Source organism: Rhagoletis pomonella, unplaced genomic scaffold (assembly GCF_013731165.1).
Source record: "Rhagoletis pomonella isolate Grant_MI unplaced genomic scaffold, Rhpom_1.0 Rhpom_scaffold_00001, whole genome shotgun sequence".
NCBI lineage: Eukaryota > Metazoa > Arthropoda > Insecta > Diptera > Tephritidae > Rhagoletis > Rhagoletis pomonella.
In genome coordinates, this window is record NW_023458555.1 from 57,289,259 (window position 1) to 57,308,736 (window position 19,478).

Genomic DNA, 19,478 nt, shown 5'->3' on the forward strand with positions numbered 1-19,478 from the left:
TGCAGTTCGAAGGAGTAGGCGATTCCGCAGTTGGCAAGCAAAAAAATACGTCAATATAAAAATATAATTGTCAAAAATTGTTTGATGAGTAAAGCTGCTAAGTATAATCAGTTCAAATTCAACTGCTAAATCCAACATATTGTGCTTCTGTCGCTCGATTATTGTTCTATCTTAGAGTATTACTTTATGCGTTTAAGATAAGGTAATAGCCAGCGAATAAGCTTTAATTTTTTATATCTCAAGGAAATTATTGTTACATGTAGAACGAAACAGAAGAAGATTAAATGCAGAAGAGTTTTCCAGCGTGAGGGTAGATTTGATAGAAAAAATGTAGTACCAAAAAATAATGCCGGGGAGCCAATTACAGTAATGTTTTATAGCGACGGATGCACATATCAAAATCAAAACTGTATTATGGCTAATGTTTTGTTATCTACAGCTATAAATTACAATATCCTTATTGAGCAAAAGTTTCTTGAAGTAGGCCATATCAAAATGGAAGCTGATTGTATCCAATCCACTATCGACCGAGCACTGTTATAAACTGCCTATTTTTGTTGCAATAAACGGAAGAATAAATCTGTTGTATTATTTTATATATACAGTAAAACCCGCTTAAGTACCTCACGAAAAATGTCAGCTTTTTGAGGTACTTAGTCGGATTGGGTACTTAAAAGAACCCGTTTAAGTACCTCGATGCGGGTACTTAAGCGAACATAATACATCTTCTTCTTAACTTACATAATAATAAAACATGAACATTTAATGAAGTATACTTAATTTAAAACCAAGATCGTAGCATTATTTAAACACGTAAACACATAAAAAACAGATAAAGCAAGGTTATGTCATTTTCATAAAAATTAAATTAAAAAGGCATTGATAATACATATTTATACATACATACAACAGAGGATATCAATTTGGACCAAATTCAAATTATATTGTTTGCCACTTATGTTTATTTTTTAATTTTAAAAATTTTTCAATTAAAAAAAATTCATTCCCTAACAAAAACGATAGAAACTTAAAATATAAGCTTAAAATTTTGCAGAACACTGAAAAAAAAATTCACCAAAATTTCAAACTTGTTTTTCAGAAGTGTTAAAATTTTTTATGACTATGAAGGTTTATGGCCGATTCAATTTTAGTGTGATAATGCGCAGGTTTCAAGTGGCTAAAATTACCGTTGATTTTTTAGAATTTTTTTCCGAAGGTGTGTAGCGCTGCCACTGAATTTCAAAATATGTAAATGTTTGAAGAAATTTAAAAAAGGCACTTAAAAGGTGAAAATTATAAGTAAAGTGGTATATGGGGTACGAAAAATGTAGGTACTTAGGCGGGTTGGGTACTTAAGCGGGGAGGTACCTAAAAGAGGGATTTTATTCAGAATACATTAAAAAATCCACGGTGCCTTAAAATGTTGGGAACTTAAGCGGGTTAGGTAATTTTATTCATACAAAAAACCTGCTAAATCCACTTCAATTTTGAAAATACAAAAACTAAAACCTGCTAAGTTAGAAATTCGCCAACAAAACCATAAAAACGTAATTTTTTTCATTCTTTCTGGATTAGGGCCATAGAACGTCCCGCGATCAACAAACTATATGTAGGATTTGCCCCTTAGACTAAGAGTTAAAGATATATTTAGTTTTTTTTGCCTCTACAGTAAAATATGTTTTTTGGTCGTTAGCAGGTTTACACTCTAAGGCGACGATATGTAAAATAGTTTATTTGTGTTAATGGCATCATTTTTATTTTTATCGCTCCGAGTTTTAAAGTGAGGCGAAAAATATTTATCACATTTTTAAAGCACACAACTTAAAACATCAAAACGGCCAAGCTTTTTACGCCAAACTTTTAATTCAGAAACTGACAATAGAGAAAAGAACGAGTTTAAAAAAATCGATGACAAATAAGCAAGCACGCAAGAAACACAAATGTGTTCCACTGTCTTATCTTCCTCAAGGCAAGATGGGCAATTGGACTTGTCATTTACGCCTATCACTGTCAGGTGTTTGTGCCACGTGAAGTGAGCAGTCAGCAGTCCAGAAAGTTGTCTGCAGTGTCGTCTGCTCAGTGAGAGCCAAAAATTAGATAGAAGGCAACATGTTTTTTGCCCACCTGCATCCCCTCGGTGCCTCTCAGTCCTTTCTGAGCGAAGTATTCACCCAGATTCTGATGGTGGCTTCGATTGCCGAAGGTGGGAGTGCTAAAACTGGTTGCGGACCGAGGAACGGATAGTGTGAGCCAACTCTGGCCAAATGATCAGATGTCTCATAACCAGGTGCTCCAGAGTGGCCTGGCACCCAGAGTAAAACAACCTCGTTATGTTCACCATCATATTTTAGTAGAGACTTGCCTTGCCGAACTAGTTGGGAGGTACTCAAATAGAGGGCTGGTCAATGCCTTAAGTGCAGCTTGGTTATCACTGCAGTCACGTAAACACCTTCCCCTCTACATATGTTCCACCACTTAGTCCATGGCGTTGAGTATTGCAATTACCTCAGCCTGAAAGACCGAAGCATATTCCCCCACAGAAAAGTGAATCTTATCTCCATTAGCCTCGAAAAAGACCCCAGATCATGACACAGAGTCAGTTTTTGAGCCATCAGTGAAGATTCGACCGTGGGTCCACCTGGACCACTTTGGGAATCACTAGTTTAGATCCAATCATTGGATCATGAAGAAAATAAATTAATTAAATATTTATATGAGAATTGAGGTCGGTTATGTTTTCTGCCTAAAAATTAGTTGTTAGAAAATATTTTTTATTGTAAATAATTAACAAAAAGTGCGAACAAGTTTTACATTGTCACGGTTTTCACCATTTTTCAACAATTCCTGTTAAAAATGCGTAGCATTTCAAATCTAAAGTTGTAAAGAATTTTCTCTTTAAGTGTTGGATTCTTCGGTAGCACAAAAGTTGTAAAGCAAAATCTAATTTACGGCTACATAGTTGAATTGTGCCATGTTGAATTTTTCAAAAGGCCAGACTGGTTCCAATAGGGGACATCTACGCGTCCTTTAAAATTTTGGCCATCGTACTGTACCGGTTGACGTGATATGGAAATGAATTTTACGCCGGTTCCCTTACATCGCTATGTTTAGTGCGTTCCCGGTGGTGATCAAAGCGTCGCACAAAAATAATGTTCGTACAAAAGTTATGTAGAATCAAATTCTATATAACTTTAGCATTTATATATGCTACGTATATGTATTTGTTATTTTATGGCCTTATAACAATTATATTCAATAATTTTTATTGAGCTTGAGGCCGTTTTTAATGAAAACCTTATTGTGGAAAAGCAACAATAATTTTGAAAAAAATGGCAGAAGTGATAGCTATTTCGGAAATCACCACATTTCCTCATCAGACTTCTTTCAGTAGGATTCGAACCGACGATCCCACTGACTCAGCCAGTTGCCTACGCACTGTGCTAAGTTCGCCTTGTGAATTCTTGTTGTTTTTCCACTATTTTCATTTGTTAAGCCAACTACAATCAAGCGCAGCTACTCCGCTGCAATTTACACTTGATCATGTGGTTGTTGGTTTCGCTCGTTTTTGTTAATATTTCTATTATAGAATGTTTAACTTTTAGGTGTGCTCGTCCTTAAGTTATTTGTATTTGTTATTTTATGGCCTTATAACAATTATATTCAACAATTTTTATTGAGCTTGCAGCCGTTTTTGATGGAAAACTTACAAAACAAATGGAATAGCGGTATCGTACACATACAAGATCGGAACATTACCCGCAATTGGAGAATGAAAATTGGCTTTCTGAGTTGATGCTCTTTACCAAGATAATCAAACATTTGCAAAACTTGAATTTGTCTCTACAAGGAGAGAATAAAAATATTTTTGATTTGTCGCAAATTATTTTAAGTTTTGAAGCTAAACTACGTACTTATATTCATGGTCTCAAAAAAAAATAATATTTCATCATTTTCCATGGCTAGAAAAAAATATTGCACATGATTTAAAAGCAAATTTTGAAAAAATATTTGCCGATTTGAAATAATTTAAATGTACGTTTGCATACTTCATAAACCCTTTTTATGTAACATAACTGAGGATGAATTTACTATATCCGAAATACCCCTTTTAAGGAAAGCGAAGAAAGTTAGAGTTTTTGGAATTAAAAGAAGATAAGGCACTGGAAATGCAACTTAAAGCTTTGCCATTGCTTGAATTCCAGCAACAAGGACCAGATTTAAAATATCCGCTGTTGAAAACAGCTGCGTGCCGTATATTTTCCATTCCATTCCAATGAAATTCGTTAAGTCAAAATAGCGTTCACAATTACATAGATGCATTTGCGTACCTGATAATTATTGAAAGTTATAAAAACTATCAGCTTTTTGTGTTCGCGTACGCAAAACACCTTCCAAAGTAGCGGAAATTGAGAGAACAAAATAACATTTCATTTTGAGGGGAAGCTGCTAGTTTCTGCTGGAAAAATTTTTGCCAACAAGAAAACAACTGATCAAAAATAGCTGGTTGGAATTTACGCAAATCCCTAAATTTAATTTGATGGTTTGGAAGTTAAAATAGTAAAATGCGACTAATTAAAATTGTAAGAGGTAAGTAATTATTCGTGTAGTTAGTGAACTGTGTCAAAATAAGGTTTCGGGATTTGTTTTCTAATATTTTCAATTTTATACTTTTGAATGTAAACAATGAATTTGAATGTCTAACTTGCAAGTTTCTGCAAATTTTCTGTTCGCGTACTATTTTAAATATTTTTCTATTGAGAGATGACATTTCGCCGAAATTTTTGCTGTTAGACATTTTTACTGGATATTTTAAACGAATGTACCTATTGACTAACCAACATTTAACACCGTTTAACTGTTACGAATGGCTTTAACTGACGTAAAACCAGATATTGAAAATTTGGCCAAATCGATCTTTTGAATTGTCTTTAATATCTATTCTACGTACATTAGATTAATAATAAAATTAATGTCGTACATTTCTAAAAATAATTGTATTTAAAAATAAAATTTTTGTTATTGTTTTTTTTTATGACTCTGTGTAGCATTTAGAAATTACATGTGGCTCTTTTCGGCCTCGGCCTTGCCCACCCCTGGTATATAACTTCTAAAACAAAGGATTTTTTTCTTATCTAGCAAAATACGAAGTGGTATGACTGAATAGTATTTATGATCTTTATGAAGACAAACCCTACTTCGAAAATAGAATGCGCAATTTCTCCAAGAATTAAAATTTATAGATGTGTACAAATTTGCTTAATGCTGATTCTGAATGAAGAAAACTTATAGAGATCTAAAAGCTTAAATTTGTAGAAGATAGGTTCTAATATACAAAAAAGAAAACAGGATAAAAAAGAGTTCTATAAAAAAATGTCTACACGCAGGGCCCTATAAGCCTATTTTATAATATACGTTGTAGTGTTTGGCATATGTTAGTGTTTGGCCGAGCTTCTCCAATTTGTGGCGTGCGCCTTGATATTGTCACATAAAGCGGAGGAACCTACAGTTTACGCCGACTCCAAACGGCGATTGTATTTTTATGAGAAGCTGTTTTTCATGGCAGAAATACAGGAGGTTTGCCATTGCCTGCCGAGGGTAGTCTTACAAAACCTTTATAAAACCGATTGGTCTTTACACATAGACAAGAAATGTATAACGGTTCGAATGGCTCATATACAGTGGTGGAAAAATAAAGAGGGACACGACATTTTAACAAATTTTTCCTATTTTTTTTTGTTTATTTAATATGTATTATTTTTTTTTTTAAAGTATACTTCAGTATCTAACAAAAACCATATAAATTTATATTTCAAACTGGAAAAATTATAAAAATTCTGCAAAATTGCTTCTAAATTTTCAACTTTTTCATCAAATTTGTAGCCCATTAAGTTTTAGTAGGATAAAGTGCAAGTTTGAAGTTTCTAAAAAATCGCGTTGATTTTTGGAAATTTTGAGAAGATTAATAACAAATATTAAATAAACATAAGACAAGTAGGAAAAATTTGTTAAAATGTCGTGTCACTATTTATTTTCCACTACTGTATGTATGAAAAATTACACAGGCGACGCCTCTAGCCATTGAGGGGCTCTCCTTTAAACTATCGCTGAGGTTTTTTTCATCCCCTCCCCCCCCCTTTCGCGAAAGCCTAGCTACGCCACTGGTGCGATATAGTTTATTAATATGACTGTTTCACTAATGATCACTTAAAATATTGATAGAATTTCCAGTTTAAATCGAAACAAGTTTATTAATATATACATATCTAACATATATATTTTTGTAAATTGGTGTCAGTAAAATAGAGGAATTTCGGTCATATCAGTAGCAGAGGGTTAATACTGGGTCAACATTAACATCCAGATTGCGATATTGCTCGTCTCTGCCCATACCTGCACATGATTGATGAAATTCATTGAATTGTTTTCATAGGCTTTTTTGTGCTGATTACGAATCCGTAAGCATAGAGTTTCCATCAGCTCTAGATTAAAAAAAAAACCAAGTACAAGCTCTAGCAAAAAACAAAAGGTGACTGAACCTTCCTGACTTTTAATTTTTTTTTAATTTTATTTTAGAAAAATATAAGGAACAAGTTGCATCAAATTTTTGAACGTTTATAATAGGTTTAAAAAGAAGTGTTATTGACGTTGGTTATTGTTGTACCCCAACTGTACATTGAATTCGTGTACAAAAATATGTATATCTTTCTCATGATTCCAAAAAATTATAAAAATAATATAATATTATAAAATTATTAGCACCAATAGCTGACACTACGAAAATACAAATAAGTCAAAATACCCGCTATTGTATTTTTTTTTAATTTCGTACGTTTCAAAAAATAAATAATAAGCATTCAAAATCTTAAAAAATACATTTTCCTAACAAAAATTTGTAATGTGCGAATATAGAATTTGACATAAAAGGTGTGTTTCATAAAACGTAAGTTTCAAAAAGTGCACGCAATCCATTTATCGGAAGGGATCAAAATCCAATGCATACTATAATATCTTTTCAAACACAATATTTGACTGCAATTTTTTCATATATATTTATTGGTTTCCATCCATGGAGTTTATTTGTGTTTGAATCGCTTTTTTAAATGACTCTCTCTTTTTTTTTTTTTTTTGAATAGGTGGTTCCCATTAGCCTCTGAATCCACAATATCCTTCCTTTGGTTGAAGAACGCCCTGTCTCAGAATTCGGTTCAAAACCGCCCTATCTCTGCTACTCATTCAAAAACGCACTATCCCAGCACTTTTTCAATATATGATCAGTTTAGATAGGGGGCTTTTAAACCAAATTCTGGGATATGGTATTTTCAATAAAATTCTGAAATATTTAGAAAGTTCATGAAAAGTTTTCTGAGATAGGGCGTTTTCGAACTGGCTGCGGTCAATCTTCCAAACGTACAACGACAAAATTTTAAATAAATGCTTATAAAAATATAAGCTTTAATTAGTAGTTGTAACGCAAAATAATATACAAGGCCCGATCGTTGTCTATATCAGAATTTTACTGCATGGGTCAAATTTGACCAAAGATCTTTAACGACAGTAATTTTGAAGATCCTATGAAGGTTAAAGTTTCACCAAAATTGCAAAACTTATAATTAGATTCTCTAGAGAAAACATTTAAATTTTAATATAATAGAGTGCAAATTAGAATTTGCTAAGAAATCGCGTTGAATTTAAGCATTTTTTTTGTTGGCATTGTATCCGTTTTCCATTAAATGATATTTTTTCCGTCAGCACGGCACTTACAAAATAAATCTCCATAACAAATTTAAACTACTACCAGAGATGTTCTATACTTTCAGAGATATGTATTAAGAAATTTTTATTATGTATGGGAGACGAAATGCCTCCTTTTTTAATAACTCACATTTTTTCCAAGAGCAATTGATAAATTTTGTATACACAACTCTATAATAAGTTCCAGTATTCTTCCCACAAATACTTCCAGGGATATGTGGCAAGAAAAAGACAGTTTGTACGGGAAGTGCCACGCCCCTTTTCCTTAAAACCCTAATTTTCCTCCATGAGTTTGGAATGGATTTTGTATACCCGAGTACCAAGTCCCGGTCCTCTACCCTGAACACCTATGGAGATATGCAGTTTAAAATAGTAAATTTGTACGGGAGGTACCCCGCCCCCTTTTCGAATAAGGCAAATTTTTCTCCAGAAGTATGAATAATTTTGTATACACATCTCGGTGCCAAGTTCCAGTCCTCTAAAATAAACACCTCCAGAGATATGTGTCATAGACAAATCAATTTCCATGGGAGTTGCCACAACATTTTGTCTAATAACTTTCATTTTTCTCCATGAGTATGGGATTCGTTTCACACACATACATACAATGTATTTCCATACCAAGCTTGAGTACCTTAAGCCAAATATTTGAAGAGATATGCATTATGAGACTTTCAGTCAGCATGGGACGTGCTACGCCTCTTATACAAAAACGTCCATTTTTCTCTGTGAGTATGAATTTGATTTCACATACATATCTCCATACCGAGTTGCAGTTCTCTCCCACAAATACTTCTAGCAATATGTATGTATTATGAAAATTTCTATTTGTATCGGAGGGGCCGAAAGTTATCGGAATTACTTTCAGTCTAAGACCATCCCTGTGAAATCCGTAGTTAGTGTGCCAAATTTAGTTCTTATCGGGAAATCGGTTAATGAAGTAGCCTATTTTCCAAATCCAGGAGATAAACCGTCTGTGTGCTAAATTTCATTATAAAACAGGTGGAAATTCTTAAAAAAGGAGCCTATTTTCCATCCTACGTCATAAACTATCTGCGTGCAAAATTTAATGCAAATCCGCTCAGAGGTTTAAATCACTAAATTTTTTTAATAGGTGGCAACTCTTAAAATAACTTGCCTATTTTCCAACCAAGGTCATTAGCTATTAATTTAAACAAACTTTTTTAACAGGTGGCAACTCTTAAAAAGTAGCCTACTTTCCAATGTAGGTCATTTGCTATCTGTGTGGAAAATTTCATGTAAGTCAGTCCAGTCGTTTCCGCGTATTAATATAACTAAACTTTTTTAGCAGGTGGCAACTCTTAAAAAAGTAGTCCACTTTCCTATAGGTCATAGGCTATCTGTGTGCGAATTTTCATGCAAATCCGTTCAGTCATTTCTGCGTATTAAATCACTTAAAATTTTTTAGCAGGTGGCAACTCTTAAAATAAGTGCCCTTTTGTCCAATCTGGGCCATATTGTCGCCTGCGTAAAAGATTGTCGTAAGCGCAATTTTGAAGATTTTTTGTTCTAGATGCAGTTATATATTTTGAAATCAGGTCTTTCGATTGGAGTTATCAGTGTTTAGATATCTCCTTTAGTTTCCGAGATATTTACTAAAACTTTTTCGATAATTTAGTAAAAATTTAGTTAGTGGTGCAGTCATATTAAACTAATAAATATCTTAAAAATGGTGTTCTCCATTTCTGGATATCTCCTTTAGTTTCCGAGATATTGAATAAAAAGTGTCATTAATTTGGTAGAAATGTTGATCACCAGGGAACGGAGTTTATGGAAATTGCCTTTTTTTCTGCTAAAGAGATAGAGTATATTCGATTAAGAATGTCCACGATTTAGCTTTCCCTGATTCCATATATACACATTTGATGTTGCCTTTTTTAAGATATTTGCCTTTTTTTGCCTTTTCTACCTTTAAAAAAGTGATTATAGCATTTACATTTTATTTTTAAGATTAAAAAATATACACATGCCCATGCGGCTTATAGAAGCGCAGGGACCTCTTGCCAAATTGGTGTTGAAAAAATTCAAAGCCGTTTTCTCAGCTAACGTGGGCTTGAAGACAATAAGCGGTGTGGATAAAATTGTAAAGGGCGAGGAAAACGCCCTTATTCCTGATAATATGAACGTTTCAAACGTTCCATATTTAGATTGGGCTCCACTTGTATCAACTTACGTCGAGCGCACATTTAGTACATTCAAGGCTTTTCTTCGCGAAAATCGAATGAAAATGCTGCCAGAAAACTTCAAAAGGCATCTTGTGGTTCAATGTTACTAAGGAGTGCGCATGAAAAAACTGTAACATAGAAAAATCAAAATATTAAGTAAGCCGTGAATCCAAATTATGCAAATTTGTTTTTTTATTGTACATGATTTCATATAGTTTCTTTTAGAAAAAAGAAGCAAATTAATTTTTTTTATTTATAAGGAAATTTTGAACTTTTTCAGGAATTCCCTTTATCAAGGCCTGTATGGTGCTTTCAGGAATGGTTTTAGTCGCTGCAGTCCACTTAATTTTGAATTTCCTTATGTCCTTCGATACACCTTTTGTTGCCTTCAGTTTCCGCTTAACTAGAGCCCGATAGCGTTCCACTGGTCTTAGCTCTGGGCAGTTTGGCGGATTAGCTTCTCTAGGTACAATATTTATATTATTGTTGGTGTACCACTCCTTGGCTCTTTTTGAATAGTGGCATGATGACAGATCAGGCCAAAAGAAGTTGGATACCTTGTGCTGCAATACAAATGGTTTTAACCTCTTTTGCAAGCATTCACCTATATAAATATCCGTGTTGATTGACCCAGAAGTTACGTATGGCTGGCTTCTTTTACCGCAGCTGCATATGGCCTGCCACACGAGAAATTTCTTGGGGAACTTGGTTTTTTTTTGCGTTCTTTAGTCTTCTGGAACATTTCCCCGCTGATCCGCTACGTAAAAGTCGTTGCCTGGAAGCTGTGAAAAGTCCGCCAATACATAAGTCTCGTCGTCCATAATGCAACACTGAAATTTTTTTACAAAGTTTGCCTGCAACTTTTTTGTTCTATTAATTGCGTCAACGTTCTTCGCAGCATTCCGATCTGGGACTTTCTGAACTTTGTATGATTTAAGGCCAGCGTCCCTTTTCACTTTCCGGACAAATAATTCAGAGCAACCGCATTTTTGTGCGATTTTTCTACCCGAAATATTTGGATTTTTTCCAAAACGGTCCTTGATACATTTAGCTCTGTGTGGGTCCCCTGATCCATATTTTCTACCAGAACCCACCTTTCTATTGACTCTTAGATTCTCATTAAAGTTTTTCAAAACCCGGCTCACAGTTTGACGAGAGACTTTAACGGTTTTGGCAATTTGTATGTGGTTAGGTTAGGTTAGGTTAGAATGGTGGCGGAAAACTATTACGCCCAAGTAGCAGCTAAGTGCCATTTTGATACCATATACCTCGAATGAGTATGTTAGAGCCAGCCGGCGTGGTTGATGAAGTTGAGTATGTTGCGGAGACTTACATCAGATAGCTCTCGTAACGATGTGTACTCATATGCTCCTAGCATGGTATTTCTGCTCCTCATTAGAGCTGGACATTTGCAAAGCAGGTGTTCTACTGTTTCCTGCTCGTTCTCATCTCTGCAGCTTCTACAGAAGTCGTTGTAGGCGATTCCCAGCCTTCTCGCGTGGGTACCAATCGGCCAATACCCAGTAAGAGTCGCAACAAGCCTAGCAACGTCAGATCTGGGTTTCCTTAGTAGGTTGTGTGTTCTCTCAGGGCTGTACGCAGGCCACAATAGTTTGGATAAACGGCAGCCTGCCACGGTGCGCCATCTTTGATCCGATTTCCGGAGATTGTGGAGAAATATGTCTTTATATAAGGTTCCAATTGGGGGTGAGATCCGGCCCTCGTTCGACACCAATGTGGAACCCTCTCTGGCTAACTCGTCTGCAGCCTCGTTTCCGGGAATGTTGCTATGGCCAGGGACCCAAACTAAATCTAAATCGAGTTGACGACTTACTGTATTTAACAGTGCCCTACACTCCTTGATTAGTTTCGACCTTGTTGTAAAAGACGCTAAGGCCTTAATGGCCGCCTGGCTATCTGAGAAAGTGGCTACTCGCTCGCCGTAACGCAATCCACTACGTTCTAAGAGACGGCAGCCTTCGGCTATAGCGAATACTTCTGCTTGGAAGACACTCGCGAAATCGGGCAGATGAATTGATCTTTTTACTCCCAGTGACTCAGAGTAAATACCTGCTCCAACTCCGCGTTCCATTTTGGAGCCATCGGTGTACATATGATGTGTCCAGGTAGAGATATCAAGCTCCCCGTCCCAGTCGGCTCTCGACGGAAGAATGGCCCCGAAAGGCCTGTGAAACTCTACCTCAGGTCGAATGTAATCAGTTGCCAGCCTCAACTTAGGTGGCAAACGGGAAATTATACTGCTATGCCCGATCGTTCTTTCTTTCCATATACCTAGTTCTCTAAGTCTTATAGCCGATAGTGATGCGGTGTGCCGTATGTGAAGGTCTATAGGAAATAGGTTTGTAATAACATTTAGGGCATTGGTAGGGCAAGTTCTCATTGCCCCTGTGGTCCCGATGCATGCAGCTCTCTGAACTCTGCCTAGTTTCACTTGATTATATTGGTTCTTTAAGGCTGTCCACCATACCAAAGAACCGTAGCATAAGATCGGACGTACAACCGCTGTGTACATCCAGAGTACAACTTTTGGATTGAGATCCCATGTCTTCCCAAAAAGCCGCTTACAGGAGTAGTAGGCAATGCTCGCTTTCTTTACTCTCTCTTCAATATTTATTTTCCAACTTAGCTTAGGATCCAGTATGACTCCCAGATACTTCGCTTGTTTAGATAATCGCAGCCTTTGTCCATTTAGCTTTGGTAATTCAAAGCTTGGGACCTTATTTCTTGTCGTAAAGAGCATTAATTCTGTTTTCTCTGGGTTCACTGTAAGGCCACATTCCTCGGCCCACCGGCTAAGCTTTGCTAGAGTACCCTCCATGATGTAACTCACCACAGATGGAAATAACCCGGTTATTAAAATCACTACATCGTCAGCGTAGGCCACTACCTTTACTCCTCCCTGGTTGAGCTTGAGTAGTACTGAGTTGATAGTGCTGAGCCATAAAATAGGAGAGATCACTCCCCCTTGAGGAGTGCCCCTACTAACGTTTCTTGTTAATGTATAGCTACCAAGTTCAGCCGAAATCGTTCTGCTACGAAGCATCGCCATTAGCCACGCGCTAATAGACTCCTCGACGCCTAACTCGTCAAGGGATTTTTGGAAAGCTTCTACCCTAACATTGTTAAAGGCTCCTTCTATGTCGAGGAATTCTGCCAGAGTGAATTGCTTAAATTCGAGTGACCCCTCGAAAGTTCTAACGACCTCATGGAGCGCCGTCTCCGTGGGTCGTCCCCGCAAATATGCATGCTTCGCTTCAGACATGCGTTTGCCGTGGAAAAACCCCCGGACATGCGTGTCCAGAACCCTCTCGAACGTTTTGAGGACAAAGGAAGTTAAGCTAATGGGTCGAAAATCTTTGGCGTAGACGTGCCCTCGCCTTCCAGGTTTTGGGATGAAAACCACTTTTACTCGCCTCCACGATAGAGGGACGTAGTTGAGGGTTATGCATCCTTTGAAAATGGACAAAAGCCATGGCATAATAGCATCTTCCATAGTTTGCAACATGATAGGTATGATGCCATCTGGCCCCGGGCTTTTGTAAGGCGAGAAAGACTTCAACGCCCATGATATTTTGGGATTTGTGAAAATTGAGTCTGCTATGTGCTGAGCTCCAGCATATCTTCTTGGAATCGGATTTAACGCTTCGTCAGAATTACCCGAAAAATGAGTATTGACAAGCAACCTGAGTGAGTCTTCCACAGACTCTGTGGGTACATCATCCGCACTGCGAAGGAGTGACGGACAGGAGTAGTCCTTCGTCAATAGCCTGCTCAGCCTGGCGGTGTCCTTTATACTCTCCAATGTCTCGCAGTGGCTCTCCCATGCTGTTTTTTTTTGAGCGCCGAATCTCACTTTTATACTTTTTCATAATGTCTTGGTATGGCTTCCAAGATTTAGATTTGTAACAGGGGTTGAAAATTCTCCTAGTTTATTTCCTTAGTCTAGATAAGTCACTATTCCACCAAGGTGGATATGGCTTCCTTGAATATCGTAGCGGGCAGGCCCTGTTAATTGAATTCCGAAGTGTGGTCTCGACGACTCTCAGATTGGCCTCAATCTCGCTGATGGAGCTCACCAGTGGGCTAGGAGCCAAACTAAGCTTCTCCCGAGCCAGACGATCGAATTCAATCCAGTTAGTTTTCCTAGGGTTGCGATATGATTTGATTATTTTTTTAATAATATTGACTCTGAAAATGATATACTTATGGTCTGAAAAAGAGCTCTCATCAGACACTTTCCAGTTGTCAACACAAAAATTATTGTTTTCTAGTAACAATGTTATATCCTCCTACCCTTCGTAGTTTTCTCGGAAGTACTCGGAAAGGTGAAAGTGGGAGTCGTCCCCCTATTGCATATAGATAGCTTAGTGCTAATGATAAAATCAAAGAGTGACTCACCCCTTTCGTTCGTTTCACCGCTTCCCCATAGGCAATGTCTTGCGTTGGCGTCGCATCCAATCGCAAGCGAAGCTTGTTGCTGTGTCGCTGCTGCTACCAGTTCCTCTACCTCCGCTGGAGGGGTCTCTCTGCCGTGTGCGAAGTAGGCGGACGCAACATACGTAGGCCTTCCGTGCTGCGACAGTCTTACAACTGCCAAGTCCTCGGTGCTGTAAGAGGGACAAAGAAACGCTTTATATTCTTTTTTTGCCAGGACGCAGGCTCGGGGCTTAACATTAGTGCGGGCATAAAAAACTTCGTACCCGGGGATGTTTAGGCCCATGCCGGTCGAGTCTCGAATCCAGGGCTCTTGGATGATAGCAAGGCCGTAGTCGTTCTCCCCTAGGAGGACTCTCAGGTTATCTGAAGCGCACCTAGAATGCTTCAGGTTAATCTGTACGACCTTGCTCATTTTTATTAGATGTTGGTAGTGTTCGGGCCGACCAGATTACTGGCTTCCTCGGCCACCTCCATCTGCACCGTAACCTCGCTGCGAATAGCGTTTGGTGACGGTTCCCCGTCCTTTATTGATTCCGAGGGCGGTTCCTCGCCTTCGTTGTCGTCGTCGGGCTCTCTGCCCCGGAAGATTTTCACTTTGGCGTGTCTCACGCCGAAGTGGATTCTGCAGCCTAGCTCCTCTAGGACCTTTGCTGATTCCTCAGTGATGAGGAACAGCACGGGTTGGCTAACTGCTTTTACGTCCTCAAATTTCAGGACGCTCCAGTTAGTCATAGGGACACGGGGGTTCATAATGGCGATGTATTGTAGAAGTTTAGCCCTATCCATCCTCATGTTGGGCAACCAGATTCGGGCACGGGGTCTCGTCGGAATGTCCTTCGCCGGGATAAGTTTGAGCTTTAAGCCCAACCAAGCATCGCTGATCTCAGTGATGCTCTGCGCAGGAATTCCTTGGAGAACTCGTCCTCGCATCCGATCACCCTATGACCTCTGATGACCTCCTAAGAATCGAACCGCGGTATCGGGCCCTCGGGGTTGGCTAGGGTACTTTCCATTGCCAAACCCGAAAGCCGGACCTCGATCTCTGGTCATTTTTCGAGGACTGGTTTGTCGCAGTTAGACGACTCGTCTATAAGTGCGACACTCAGGTGGTCCTTCACTATATCGCTGTACTTCAGCGGGCCTTGCGCTACGGGTTGGAATACGCCACTCGCATCTTTACTTCTCTTCGGAGGTGTCGTCTCGCGATCGGTTGCGTTTGTTCGTCTTGCCCGCCTCCACGCGGGACTCTGCCGCTTTGCTACTATCAAAGGAGGCAACGATCGCCTCGTATTTTTTCCTGTCGTCAGTGTCGCGCACGTTCAGGATGCCCTCCTCCTGGTTCTGCGCAATCTTTTTCAGGATGAATTTAGCCTTCCTGTAGGTCTTGGCATTTACCGATGTCGGTAGTGCAGACTTGGCCCCCGATGCCTGCGGTCTCGAGGTACTGGAGGCGGAAGGTGTCGATTTGGAAGATATAGGAGTCGCCTTTCCTGATGGGCGCATGTTCATCTGACGACTCGCCAGAGAGGAGCATGAGGCCTCAGGTACGCGACCTGCATTCTTGCGTTGACTCGCAGTTGCCGATGATGATGGTGCATCAAAGTTCCCCGCTGTCGATCCCCCAGTGCGTTGGCTCGCACTGGTTTTGTGGGTTCGTGAGCGGCTGTGGTTGGGAGTACTATGGCTGGTACTGCCTGAGACCGACTCCGCCACCGTCTCCTGGCTAGAGCGAAGCAGAGCGTCCTCGTCGATTTGGGATTTGGGGGAGTAAACCTCCTCCCCCGGAAGGTACGAGACTTCGGCGATTTTTGACATAACTTTTCTCATAATCGTCCACTTTACTCTACAGGGAGAGTGCGGTGGACTCGAGGTGTGGTGGGGCGAAAACGACCAGTCGACCAGGGTAGCGCCCCTTTTCCCTAGCAAGGCCACCGTTACTACCCGAGGTGGCCCGGTGTCGAGTAGGCTCCGTAAAAATACAGTCTAGAAAATATACCCCCCCCCCCCCCCCGGCTGCAAACTAACCCAATCGGCACGGCCCGCGTAACACCCTGGATTAGGGGGGATGAAAAGGATAGGGATCGGAAGGGGAAAACGATAGGTTGGGAAAAGGGAAAGGGTTTGTCGGTGCGGTGATCTCCGCATGGGAATCCGGGAGGATTCAGCTAGAATCGACCACAGGTTCTCATACGGAGCTTCCCTCTTAGTTCATGATGATAAGGAAGTCCCGGTTAAGGACAACAATATCAACACTTAAGCCCCATCCCCACGCCAAGGAGACCAATACTGATGGGGCAATTTTTATGTGACTCCATTTCGGATTTTGTTGAAAAACTTTTACAATGGTTTTTCGAATTTCAGCTTGAGTCTCCACTTTTAGCAAACACTACTATGGAAATGAAAAAAAAAAAATATTTTGGCTTCATCTGACATTAAAACCAAAGATGATGATGTGCTGTTTTTTTTTAGCGGACACTTAATACGAAAGTAGGAAGTGAAAAATAATGTTACAATTTTTTCGTGCGCACTCCTTACAACTATACAGATTAAAGTTTTATGAGTTAGAAACTCGAAAGGATAAAATAGTCAAAGATACAAAGTACAAATTTTTCATATAATGAAACTAGTTCATAGTTTTTCTCTTTTTGCTTGTAATATAAACATTTCTAAAAAAATATATTTTTTCATTGTTCTTCGTATTTTCTGTCTGTTTTTAGTGCCTTATTTTGCTTTTTTTGCAATACCTTTTTTTTGCCTTTTCCTGCCTTTTTCGCTATTTTATTTTGCCTTGTTTGCCTTTTTTACAATACCTAGTGCCTTTTTCGCTATTTTATTTTGCCTTTTCCAGCCTATTTCGTTACTTTATTTTGCCTTTTTTATAGGTTTTTAGGTCCTAAAAATCCGTTCCCTGTTGATCACATTTTGTCGTATTTCATACAAAGTGGCTGCCAAATGTGGACAAATGACGCTTACGACAAAATTTTACTAAAGAAAATCCTTCATAAACTCAAAACTAATTAACAATAAACATTAAAAATTAAATTGTTTAATAATTTTGTGAACTAGTAACATTTTCAGAGACTTTGGAGAAAATCTATCTTCGCGTTTATGAGAAATTGCATTCCAAACCTCAATCGCGATTTCCCACAACCTGCCGAAATTAACATACGACAATCTTTTATCCAGGCGACGATATGCTATCTGTGTACAAAATTCCATGCAAATCTGTTTCCGCGTGATGGTTTCCCAAACATCCAAACATAAAAATTTTCACATTTATAATATTAGTATGATAAAATTTTTAATAGGTGGCAACTCTTAAAAAGAAGCATATTGTCCAATCTGGACCATATGCTATCTGCGTACAAAATTCCATGCAAATCCGTTCAGTCGCTTCCGCGTGATAGTTTCCCAAACATCTAAACATATAAAATTTCACATTTATAATATAGTAGGATATATAAAATCACACACTCAAGCTAACAAAATAATTTGTAAATTTTTTTAATTAAAAATGTAGATATGTGGATTATCCGGTTCTGTTTCAAGTTATTCTCGCTAACTTCAAAGTTATTCCATTTAAGAAGGGTAAAAACCTGGCTGTAGTCGAAAATTAGCGAAATTGGATTGAGAGGTAGACTAATAATCAAATTTATGGTTCAATTGTTTATTACTTTGTCTTTACATTTGTGTCTTCTAAGTATGCGTCGAAAGTTTGTATGAGAGAACCAATCTGACATTATTGATAAAACTATAGACCGGTTTGGTGAACACTACGTTTACTTCTAAAGTAATTACAGCTTAAAACGATGTACCCATTTTTAGTTTATCTTACAAAATTACATAGTATACTAGTATACCAGAAGTTCCCAAACTAATTTTTCTCCTAGACCCCTTTCAAAAATACTGGTTTTCTTTGGACCACCTGATGCTCATTTCTAACATATTCTCAAAGCTCATCAAAAAATGTGAAGATTAAATCTAACGATGTAAAATTTGCATCGCGAGTGAGTTCCAAAACTAAATATAACAAGGAAGAAAGTCTAAGTTCGGGCAGGGCCGAACATTAAATACCCGGCGCAAGTATTAAATATATGTTTTTCACCTTTACGAAAGCTACCGTTACATGGTAAGCCGGGGTGTATCAATTTTGTGTTAATTAGCGTCCTTAAATTTCGAAATATTGAAGTTTCAAGCGTTTCTTAAATTTACCGTTATATGAAAAGCGGCCGTAATTTTAGTCCGATTTCAATAATTTTCAACGTTTTGCTTTGATGTGGCAAGCGCAATAACAATACCGAGTTTGGTACAAATTGGTAGAACGGATACCGAGATACATATATGTAATCATAAATGGGCGGTGGCACGCCCATTTTCCATAATTTTATCATAAGCGTATTTCTTGGTAAAGAATTGTTGTAAGCATACATTTTGAATAAATTAGCTTTAATATTTGGTATGCTGTACCAAGACCAACAGCTGTGCCCAGTTTGGAAGAAATTGGTGCAGCGGTTACCAAGATATCCACATATAACCATAACCATTTTCCAAAAATTTATAATGTTCTTATTTTTCATCTAAAAATTATTGTAATTATCAATCAATAGTGAATAATCTTCAGTAGTTACTAAAATATCGCTGTTTTCCTATTTCTGAAAATTACCGTTATATGGAAAGTGGGCGTGGTTACAGTCCGATTTCGCCCAATTTCAACACCAACATACCTTGGATAAATGGAAACCTACATACCAAATTTCGTTGCATATCTCAATTTTTTCTCGAGTTATCGTGTACACAGACGGAAAGACGGATAGACATGGCTAAATCGATTTCCCTTTTCATTCTGAGCATTTATGTATACACTAGTCGACCCGGCGAACTTCGTCCCGCCCATAACTAGATTTTTAATTTAATTGTTTTGGCCCAACATTTTCTCCAACAGTCCACGATTTCCATTGGCAAATTCATAGGCTAAGGTTATGGTTTGGTGGTCGTTTACCGCCTTAAATAAACTAACGAAAGTGTTATGTCCATGAAGAAGGTCCCCGGCGGCAACAATGATCCGAATCTATATTGAATTTG